The sequence below is a fragment of the Vicugna pacos genome, chromosome 19, assembly GCF_048564905.1.
Source record: "Vicugna pacos chromosome 19, VicPac4, whole genome shotgun sequence".
Classification (NCBI taxonomy): domain Eukaryota; kingdom Metazoa; phylum Chordata; class Mammalia; order Artiodactyla; family Camelidae; genus Vicugna; species Vicugna pacos.
In genome coordinates this window covers 3,357,485-3,367,767 of record NC_133005.1, presented here as the reverse complement: position 1 = coordinate 3,367,767, position 10,283 = coordinate 3,357,485, and the positions used below count along the sequence as shown (strand labels likewise).

At 46.8% G+C, this 10,283-nt stretch overlaps 1 long non-coding RNA gene across 2 annotated transcripts; it reads right to left on the bottom strand.

The window, feature by feature from the left end:
• Nucleotides 1-3,850: 3,850 nt before the first annotated feature.
• LOC140687233 (uncharacterized) lies at nucleotides 3,851-10,283 on the bottom strand. Of its 2 annotated transcripts, none has more exons than XR_012061406.1 (3): nucleotides 10,246-10,283; nucleotides 7,778-7,859; nucleotides 3,851-3,938 (listed from the first exon to the last, which is right to left on the bottom strand). It is a non-coding gene; the product is annotated as an uncharacterized lncRNA (long non-coding RNA). The 2 variants fall into 2 exon arrangements; XR_012061407.1 differs by having other exon boundaries at nucleotides 3,854-4,006.

The window sequence follows — 10,283 nt, the reverse complement described above, 5'->3', positions numbered from 1 at the left end:
GTGAGGACGGAAAACCCAGCTAAGCTGGACCCAGACTCTTGACCCACGGAAACCGTGAGACGAGGCGGGTGTGCTGTTTTAAGCCGCTGCCCGTGCAGGGATTTGATTTGCAGCAACAGAAAAGGAGTCCACAGATCTTTGAATTCACGACGAGCAGCAGAGTCTGGAGCCAAGCTTGGACCCTCCCCCAAAACACACCAGTCAGAAGGGTCAATACCCCCAGAGTATCGTGAGCTCCCAGGCCGAGAGAGCCGATGTCTGAGCAGTACCACTGCCAAAAAGCAGCAGCCAAGCTAACAGTGTCCACCACGTGAAGCAGAATTACTGGAACGGCTGCACCGAAATTTTCAAATGAGCACAAGACAAAAAATAAAAACATGAAGGTCCATAGGACACAAGAATCAGACATCACACAAAGAGAAACAAGGGGAAATGGTATGTGCAAAAGAGAATATTTTCATACAGAAAATGACAGGTGGAACAAAGACAGGATGGAGACCAAGAACCAGCGAAAAGGGAGAGAGACCCAGGACCTCTCCGGGGAGGCAGCGGGGAGACTGGAGCTGGGAGGTGGGGGAATTAAAGACGCGGAGGACGGAAGTCAACACGCAGATCCGGAACGGGGCGAGGAGAGACCTGAAGTCATGACCTTAACTTCCCTGGAATTAAAAAAGATGAAAATCTGTGGACGGGAAAGGGCACAGAGGGCGCCTGGCTGGAGATGAAGAAGGTTGTCCGCCCCCATCACAGTGGGATTTAGGCACACTCAAGACGAAGCTATTCTTGTGAAGCTTCCATGTGACCACAGCAGAACGGCTGTGACGGAGCAAGAGTGGAACTGACCGCAGGCTTCTCAGCAGCAGCGCTGGGCTCGAGGGACTGTGGAATTCGATTTTTGAGCAAATGTGACTCTGAACCTGGAACATTATAACCAGCCAAGCTGTCATTGAACCGTGAGGATGTAAAACATAAAAACATCTTCAGGTGTCTAAGGTCTTCAGAGGCGTGCTCTGCGCCCGAGGTGCAGATGTGCAGAGGACCACAGAGAGAACCTCCCCAGCAAAGGGAAGGCAGTCAGGTTGGGGCGGGGGCGGGGGCGGGGGAGCGGCAGGAGGTGGGTGAAGAGGGGCACAGGCCGGAGGGTGGGAACTCTGTGAGCTGGAGGACGGCTCCGGGTTTGCGGAGTGATGAGAAGCCTGAGGGGTGAGCAGGGGGCGGTGCGCCCCCGCGGCCCTGCTGGCTCCGGTTCATGCTCCCGCCCGCCGTGCGCAGGAACACCAGCGGCCGGCAGGGGCCGGGCAAGTCCCCCGGCAGAAGGCCGCTGGGGCTGGGAAGGGATGCTGGCTTGGCCGAGGCTGGTGGCAGTGGAGGCGGCGAGGGAGGGGTGCGGGTTACGTTCTCTGGGGAGAGCAGGCGGGTATCGCTGATGTGTCCGGAGTCGGAGCTGAAGGAAGAGGAAAAGCAACGCCTTGGGCTGGTGATGGACGGGAAGCGGGCTGATTGCGGAGGGCGTCGTTCTGAAACGTGCAGAAATACTGACTCACGATGTCGCGGGCCAGGAGCCAGCAGGGTGTTGCAGGTCAGTTATACATCGCGCAGAAATAGAGGTCACGGGGTTACCGAGGCGGCGGGTGGGGCAGGGGAGCTGGGGGCCGGCAGCCGAGGGACGGCTTCCGGTCATAAATACGCGCTAGGGTGTCACGTGCACCTCGATGCATGTAATGAACACCGCTCGGTGTCGTGTATGAAAGTCTTCAAGAGAAGATCCTAAGGGTTCTCATCACAAGGAAAATACATGTATTTTTGACCGTTTAATTTTGTATCTGTACAAGATGGTGGATGTTCACCAAACTGACTGTAATCATCATTTCATGACGTGTGTAAGTCAGATCAGTGTGTTGCACACTTTAAACTTACACACTGCTGCATGTCAATTATAGCTCGATAAAGCTGGAAGAGAAAAGGGGGAGAAAGGAAAAACAAGGAATTAAGGATAATGCAGAGATAGGGAGCTTTGGGGGAGAGTTGGGGAGCCACATCAGAGCTCTGATTTTGGGATGAAGACACGGAGCGGTGTCCTCTCCCGAGCGTGGAAGGTGTAAGAGACCCGAGTACAGAGACTTGGAGAACTTGTGAGGTCAGGCTGGGTTACCAATTTGTGGCCATTGTGTTTAAGTGATGGTGAAGGTACATGTGATGAAGTGTTTACAGCTGGAACTGATTACCCAGAGCAGGCGAAGGTGCACAGAGACCAGGGTGAGGCGGGGGGAGGACTGGTTGGGGGGGAACTCGCTGGGGGCTGGTGACCCAGGAGAAGGGGAAGATCCAGAGAGCCTGCTGCTGGCAGAGGAAATGAAACCCCAGAGGAGATGGGGTTTCATTGCGAGCGAGGGATCCATTGTGTGGAGCAAAATGAAGAGAGGGCAGCGACCACGGAACTGGCGTCATCCAGGGCAGTGGTGATTTTGACAAACCTCATTTCAGCCTAACGTCAGGGACAGATTGGAGCAGCAGCAGCACAAATGTGGGGTTGGGGAGACACGTAACTGGGACAGGAGTGGTAGGATCTAAGAGCCCTCAGTAGCCCAGAACAGAGCTCAGCAAACTTCTCTATAAAGGGCCAGACGGGAAATATTTTAGGCCTTGTGAGAAAGGTGATGTGTTAAAATGTAGGTTTTATTATTATTATTGAGGCTTGGTGGGGCCAAAAGATCAGGAGAGGACTTCCATCAAAAGACAGTTTGTCACTTGAGTTTCCAAGAGGAGGCGGACCCAGCACACCCCAGGGGCCTTGCAAGGAAGCAGCAGGGTCGGCCAGGAGGTGCAGGGATCCACAGCAAAACTCAGGCAGGCAACATCACTGCGGCTTCTGCAGGAAGGAATGGGTGAGGCAGGGTGAGCAGGCTTAGGATTGGCTAGTTTGAATCATTTCAGCAGGCTCTGGGGCAGAGTGACCAGCCCTGGTTGCCCAGCACCTGGCCTTGGGTGCCAGGTTAGGGCAGGTGCGGAGGAGCCCAGGTGAGAGAGCCTGACAGAGTCTAGGGTGTGCATTTTGATGGGTGGGTTGGCGTATGAAGGGCATGCTCAGAGGGTGGGTCGTTTGCTCTCTAGGAATTAGCTAACCCTGGGAAGGGCAGCGTCAGCAAGGCCCCAAGATGTCACAACATCAGAATAAAATGACAAGCGTAATACGCATGGTCTTTGCTGCAGCTTCTTTGCTGTTGAGGTTTTAAAGGCAGCTGCAGACAATATATAACTAAATGGGCGTGGCTACGTTCCAATAAAACTTTATTACAGAGCAGGTGGTGGGTCAGATTCAGGGCACAAGCTGTAGTTTGCTGACTCATGTCTAGTCCAAGAAATCAGAACAATTAGAACAGAAGTGATAACCAGAGATATCACTAAAGAAAACTGTTAAAAACCTGCAAAAGAAGTAATTACAGAAATCAGAATACTTCACTGTGTTGTATACTAATCAATGAGATAGTACTCATTCCAGCGCATCCTGGAAAATTGCTTAAATTTGAAAGATGAAGGAAAAGTCTAAGAGAAAAAAACAGTGCTCATGATAATGAGGAAAAACAAATCAGCTGAACCTAGACGTCTCACTAGGATTCAATGCCAGAAAGTGATGAAGTGGTGTCTTCAGAGTTTTAAGGAGAAATGAGGTTAGTTATTTGTTGCTGTGAATCAGGTCACCCTAATACTTAGTGACATGAAAACACAACGCTGACTTATTTTCTGTCATTGTGCGAGTTGGCTGGGCTCAGCTGGTGGTTCTTCTGCTCCACATGACTGATTCATCCAGGAGCTCAGGGCTGGATGGTGCAGGATGGCTTAGCTTACCCGTCTGCAGCCTCGGCTGGGTGGGTGGGGCACAGGAGCAGCTGCAGCCCTGTCTCAAACGCTCTCCTCGTGGTGTCCCATCTCTCAGGAGCCTGTTGCAAGGTTACATGGCTTTGGATCTCAGGAGGGCAGAATTGGGGCCCACCAGTCCTTTAATGTCCTAAGGGAAAGCCACACAGCATCACTCCACGTTCTAGGGCTCAGAGCATGTCAAAGGGCGAGTCTGGCTGCAAGGGGAGGGGAGATGGACCAACCTCTTGATGGAAGAGCGGTAGGCTCACAGGAGAATGACAGAAATGGCCAGGGGCCTCTGTGCAGATAATCCACCACAGAAAGCAAGAATGCCACCACATTGTGTGTAGAGAGATAAGGCTTCTCAGACAGACAGATGCTCAGCAAACTCATATCCCCCATGTCCTTGAAAAGGTTATTTCACGTCGTGCCCTAGCTGAGATATCTTTTGAGATTTATTGCTAGTAGATGAAAAGGCAAACATGAACATTCACAGTGACATGATATGAAAGGCAGTGACAGATACTGAAATGAGTTTCAACAAAGTGAAATTGAAATAATTATAAGTAGGATTGAAATCTGAAGACATATATACAATTCTCAACAGATGAGTCATGGAGAATAAAAATAATAATCCAGTAATGTAAGTTTCTGTCCTAAAGTCTAGGGTACATACATAAAGACCAGAAAGGATGGGGGGTCTGGGGGTGGAAGGTGAGCAGGGGGCTGGGAAGAATGCTAAACCCCACCGTGTACCTGGGTAGAGTCAGGGTAGGCAGTTTCCAAGTAAACCAAAGACAGCCAGGAGTCCTTACTCCCCGCCTCCCCCAGACTGCTCCGGCCTCAGTAAAGGGCACCACTGTTCACTCAGGTGCTCCCCGGAAAACCTGAGCTGCACATGGGATCCCTCCTTCCTCCTCCTCCGTGGGGCTTCTTCAGCCTGCCCTGAAGACTCTCCTGTGACTTACGGGAGATCTGGGGTACACACACGCACAGCACACGTACACACACTCACTCACACACGGTCTCTACTGCGCCATCCTAAGTGTTACAGCTCAATGGACTCAAAGGAGACGATGTTTTCAGTTCATGTCAACAAATACTATTTTAAAGTCACCTTCCAAATTTAGTAAATTTATCAATGGCCACATTCCACTTCAGTGTAATCTAAATTGCCTCCACATGTAACGCAGGAGGGACATGCAGGGCTGCTGGCCCCAGGGGTCCCTGCGTGGCGTGTGTGGAAGAGGCTGTTACCCCAGGGGTCCCACCTCTGTCCTCTTAGGGTCTCTGGCTGGACCCGAGATTTAAGCTGACATAAAGCAGGTAAACGGAAGTAAAGCACACAAATTCTGTTTTCACACGTGCCCAGGGGCCCTCGCAGGAAAATGAAGACCCCCGAAGTGGTTAAGCCTAAGTTCTTGTATACTCGGTTGAACAAAGAGTGATTGTAACTAAAATAAATGAGCAAGCAAAGGAGACAGAAGGGTTCTTTTCACAAGGTCTGCACAGATTCTTCTTGGCTTCATATGTTTATCACACATTCACTGCCCAGAACAAGGCCTGCCACTCAGTACATGATCATAACTGAATAAGCCACTCCGGTTAAAACAAGGCTTACATTTTTCACGTGACTGGAGAACATATGAAGAGAGAAGGTACAGTCAGTCTAAGCAGACAGCCTAGGACCTGGGAAGTGGCCAGGACTGAGAAAACCCCCACATCGTAAAACAAGATGGCAGGAATTGAAACAAATTCCCCAGCTGGGTCTAAAAATAAAATTCAGTTATATAAATATTGCTTCAGAAAGACTCATCTAAATGAAAAGCTGTGGGGAGGTTTAAAATAGACAAAAAATAATTAAATGAATGCAGCACAAAAATGAAAGGCTCATGATACGAAGTTCAATATACATCAGAGCAAACGCACTTAATGGGGCAAAGGAGGTTTACTGTACTCGTACCTAACCACACAGCCACACTGAAGTCACAGCACACATATTTACGTGCTGTGCGACAGCATGACGATGCCAAGCGCACGGAAGGTAGGAAATTCACAGAAAAATGTCAGAACTCCAGCTGCAACGGGAGATGTTAACACATCTGCCCTAAGTCCATTTTATTCAGGAAGGAGGATGGGGAGAAAGCTGGATGTAAATTAGGAGACTGGCAAATAGAACAGTAAAAATATTGACAGAGAATTAGAGTAAATATCAAAGGTAAGTTAACAGTTAGTTGGTGTTCAAGTTCAGTAATGAACAGTTGTGAACAACTGCTGTATGCCTAGTGTGAACTAGATTATAGAGGGTGTTTAATAAGCCTTTTCTGATAAATACGGAAAATTTTTTCAAAAAGGATCATACACCAGGTCACAAAGAAAGCCCTGATTAATCTCAGGGTGGCTGTGGGGATTGAGCTGGATAAGGGCAGCCTGTTCCCACTGCAGAGAAAGAAGTGAAGAATGGCCATAGTTGACTTCCGGTCAGGCTGGCAGAGTGGCAGGACCACGAGCTCGCCTCTCCTCGCGACTGCAGTGAATCCACAACTGACTGCTGAACAACCATCGAGAAAAGCCTGGAACCTAGCAAAAAAAGACGTTCTGCAACTGGAAACATAAAGAGGGAACTGCAGCAGGACGGTAGGAAGGACGTGCTCATGATATAATTGGGCCCCATGCCCCTCGGGTGGGCGACCCACCAGCTGAAGATTTGTTATGCGGCAGAGGCCCCCCAAAGGAGTGAGAGCTCTGAGCCCCACGTCGGGCCCCCCAGCTTGGGTCCCGGCACTGGGGAGAGAAGGGGACCCCAGGACATCCGGTTTTGAAGGCCAGGGGGGCTTGGCTCTGGGAGCCTCACGGGCCTGGGGGAAACGGAGACGCCATTCGCTTGGGAAGCGCACACGGAAACTCACGTGCACCGGGTGCAAGGGCAGAGGCAGTGACTTCACAGGAACCTGGGCCAGACCTGCCTGCTGGATTTGGAGGGTCTTCTGGGGACGTGGGGGATGGCTGCGGCTCACTCAGGGGACATAAGAGCTGGTGGCGGACATTCCGGGAATGTTCATCTACATGAGCTTTTCCGGAGGCTGGAGTCTTGATTGGATCATTAGCACCAAGACCAAGCCCCACCCAACAGCCTGTAGGGAAGCCTCAGGCCAGACGACATACAGGCTGGGAACACAGCCCCACCCATCAGCAGACCTCCTGAGCCACAAAGGCCTCTAGACACAGCCCACCCACCAGAGGTCCAGGACCGAGCTTCACCCAGCAGTGGGCAGACACTGGCTCTCCCGCCAGGAAACCTGCGTAAGCCTCTAGTCCAGCCTCATCCACCAGGGCAGATACCAGAAATAAGAAAACAACAACCCCAAAGCCTGTGGAAGGAATCCACAAACACACAGAAAGACAGACAATACGAGGTGGCAAAGGAGTATCTCCCAGGCCAAGGCACAGGATAAAATCCCAGAAGAAGAAGAAGTAAGCGAGGAGGAGATAGGTAATTTATCTGAGGAGTTTAAAGTAATGATGGCCAAGATGTTCAGAGAACTCAAGAGGAGTATAGATTCACAGAGTGAAGTTTTTAGCAAAGAGTTGGAAAATATAAAGAACACCCAAACAGAGTTGAAGAACACAATCACGGAAATGAACAACACACTAGAAGGAACCAAGAACAGACTAAATGAGGCAGAAAAACGGATCAGTGAGCTAGAAGACAGATTAGTGGAAATCACTACATCAGAATGGAAAAAAGAATGAAAAAAAATGAAGATAGTTTAAGAGAACTCTGGCGACAACATGAAGCACTCTAATATTTGCATTATGGGGGTCCCTGGAAGAGAAGAGAGAGAGAAAGGACCTGAAAATTTTTGGAGAGATGATCATTGAAAACTTCCCCAACTTGGGTGAGGAAACAGTCACTCACGTCCTGGACGCGCAGAGAGTTCCACACAGGATCAACCCAGAGAGGAGCACACCAAGGCACATGGTCATCAAATTGACAGCAACTAAGGATAAGGAGAAAATATTAAAATTAGCGAGAGAAAAGCAACAAATAACATACACAGAAACTCACATAAGGTCATCAGCTGATTTCTTAGCAGAAACTGTACAGGCCAGAAGGGAGTGCACGATATATTTAAAGTGATGCAAGGGGAAACTTACAACCAAGAATACTCTATCCAGCAAGGCTCTTGTTCAGATTTGATGGAGATATCAAAATCTTCACAGATAAACAAAAGCTAAAAGATTTCAGTACCACCAAACCAGCTTTACAACAAATGTTCAAATACCTTCTCTAGTCATCAAACCATAAGAAAAAAGAAGAAACAGGAAAAAAACCCCAAGAAACAGAGACCTACAAAATATTGCTTTGGCTGTTTGGGGTCTTATGTGTTTCCTTATAAATTTTGGAATTGTTTATTCTAGTTCTGTGAACCATGTCTCTGGTATTTTGATGGGGGTTGTGTTGGATCTGTGGGTTGCTTTGGGTAGTGTGGCCATTTTGATAGTGTTGATTCTTCCAATCCAAGAGTACAAGAAATCTTTCCATTTTTTTGTGTGTTATTTCGGTTTTCAGAGTATAGGTAACCTCCTTGGTTAGGTTTATTTCTAGGTAATTTGTTGTTTTTGATGTAATGGAAATGTCTCTGCCAGTTATAAAAGTCTGGTTTTTGAAGTGAAAAAAAAAAAAAAAAAGAATGACGGGCCACAAATGGCAAAATAGCCTTTTTTATGGTTGAGTTGTATTCCTATATATATACACACTTCATCTCCATTATCTATTCAACTATTGATGTGCACTTAGAATGCTTCCATATCTTGGCAATTATAAATAATGTTGCTGTTAATAGCAGAGTGTATGTATATTTTTGAGTTAATTCTTATTTTGTGGTTGGCTTTATTCCTTTGATAACTATGTAAATTTAAAAAGCTAAATCTCTAAACATTCTTAGAAACAATGAACAGTACATACATGTAAATTAAAAGGTATATGTGCAGTGAAAAAAAAATCTATCAAGCCATGAAAGACATAGAAGAAACGTAAAAGACATATTACTAAATGAAAGAAGCCAGTCTGAAAAGGCTACAAACTGTATGATTCCCGCCAAATGACATTCTGGAAAAGGCACAGCTACAGAAACAATGAAAAGATCCTGGTTTCCAGGTTTGGGGGGAGGGAGGGAGGAATGAATAGATGGAGAACATACAGATGAAATTATTCTGTATGATACGACAGTGGTGGCTTCATGTCATTATGCATTTATCAAAACCCACAGAATGTACAACATCAGGAGTAAATCCTAATGTAAACTGTGGGAAAAAAAATAAAAAACTAATTCCTGACTCAAACTAATGCTAAAGGGTTTGGAAGAAAAGTAGAAACCATCAGCGGAGGCACAGAAGGAAAGACCAATGAGTTCATAGAAAAGCAGAAACCAGCAACAGAAACAATTATAAAAATGGTAGAATGTATTGAACTGGAATCAAGATCATGGAAGAATTTCAAAGAGAACGAGAGACTGTGTCCAACGAAGCCAATAAAGGAAAGTGTGGATTGAGAAATCTTTTTTCCTTTGATAGAATTGTTCTAAAATGGGATTGTGAGGGAGACACAGCTCTGCACATTTACACACACACACACACACACACACACAGAGAACGTTGTATTTAAATGAGTGAATTTATGGCGTGTAAATCATAGCTCAAGAAATCTCTTTCAAAATGAAGGTGTATTTAGCACGTATCTACCCAGTAGAGCTGCTCCCAGGTATTCGCCTCACAGGGTAAATGAAAACAGATACTTAGAGAAAAGATGCATGCATATGTATACAAAAATATGCACTCATAATAACCCACATTTGAACTAGCCCAAACGTCCATAATTAAGAGAATGGATTAATATTTTGTGATATAATCTTGCAAGGTCAAATTATTCAGCCTTACAAACAGAATGAATGGCATATTCAAATAAAAACATGTAGCTCTAATGACATTACTTAGAGCAAAAGAGACAGACATCAAAGTAAACCTTGTGATTTTTTTCACTGTTATCAAGTTCAGCCACCATCAAACTGATGGATGCATGTCGTGAGAGTGTGTGTATTTCAACTGAAATGTGACAGAGGGCATATATTCTGTGTTAACGGATGTGACTCAGACATATGGTTCATACACTGACTTCTCCAGTACTGTCGAGGGCTAGGAATTTGAAAGATTTGTGAAATCATATACTTTACTGTGACACTTTTCACTATATTTTTATTGTATATGGATATAAACACAAAAAGAAAGAGGTAAGAAAAGATTGACCATTAGACAATGATGGAGAAAATGACATTTTAGTCACAACCTTCTCCTCTGACAAGCCCCCTCCTCCCCACCGACACTGACCAGATAATGACCAATCCAGGATGTCAGGTGCTGGTTGG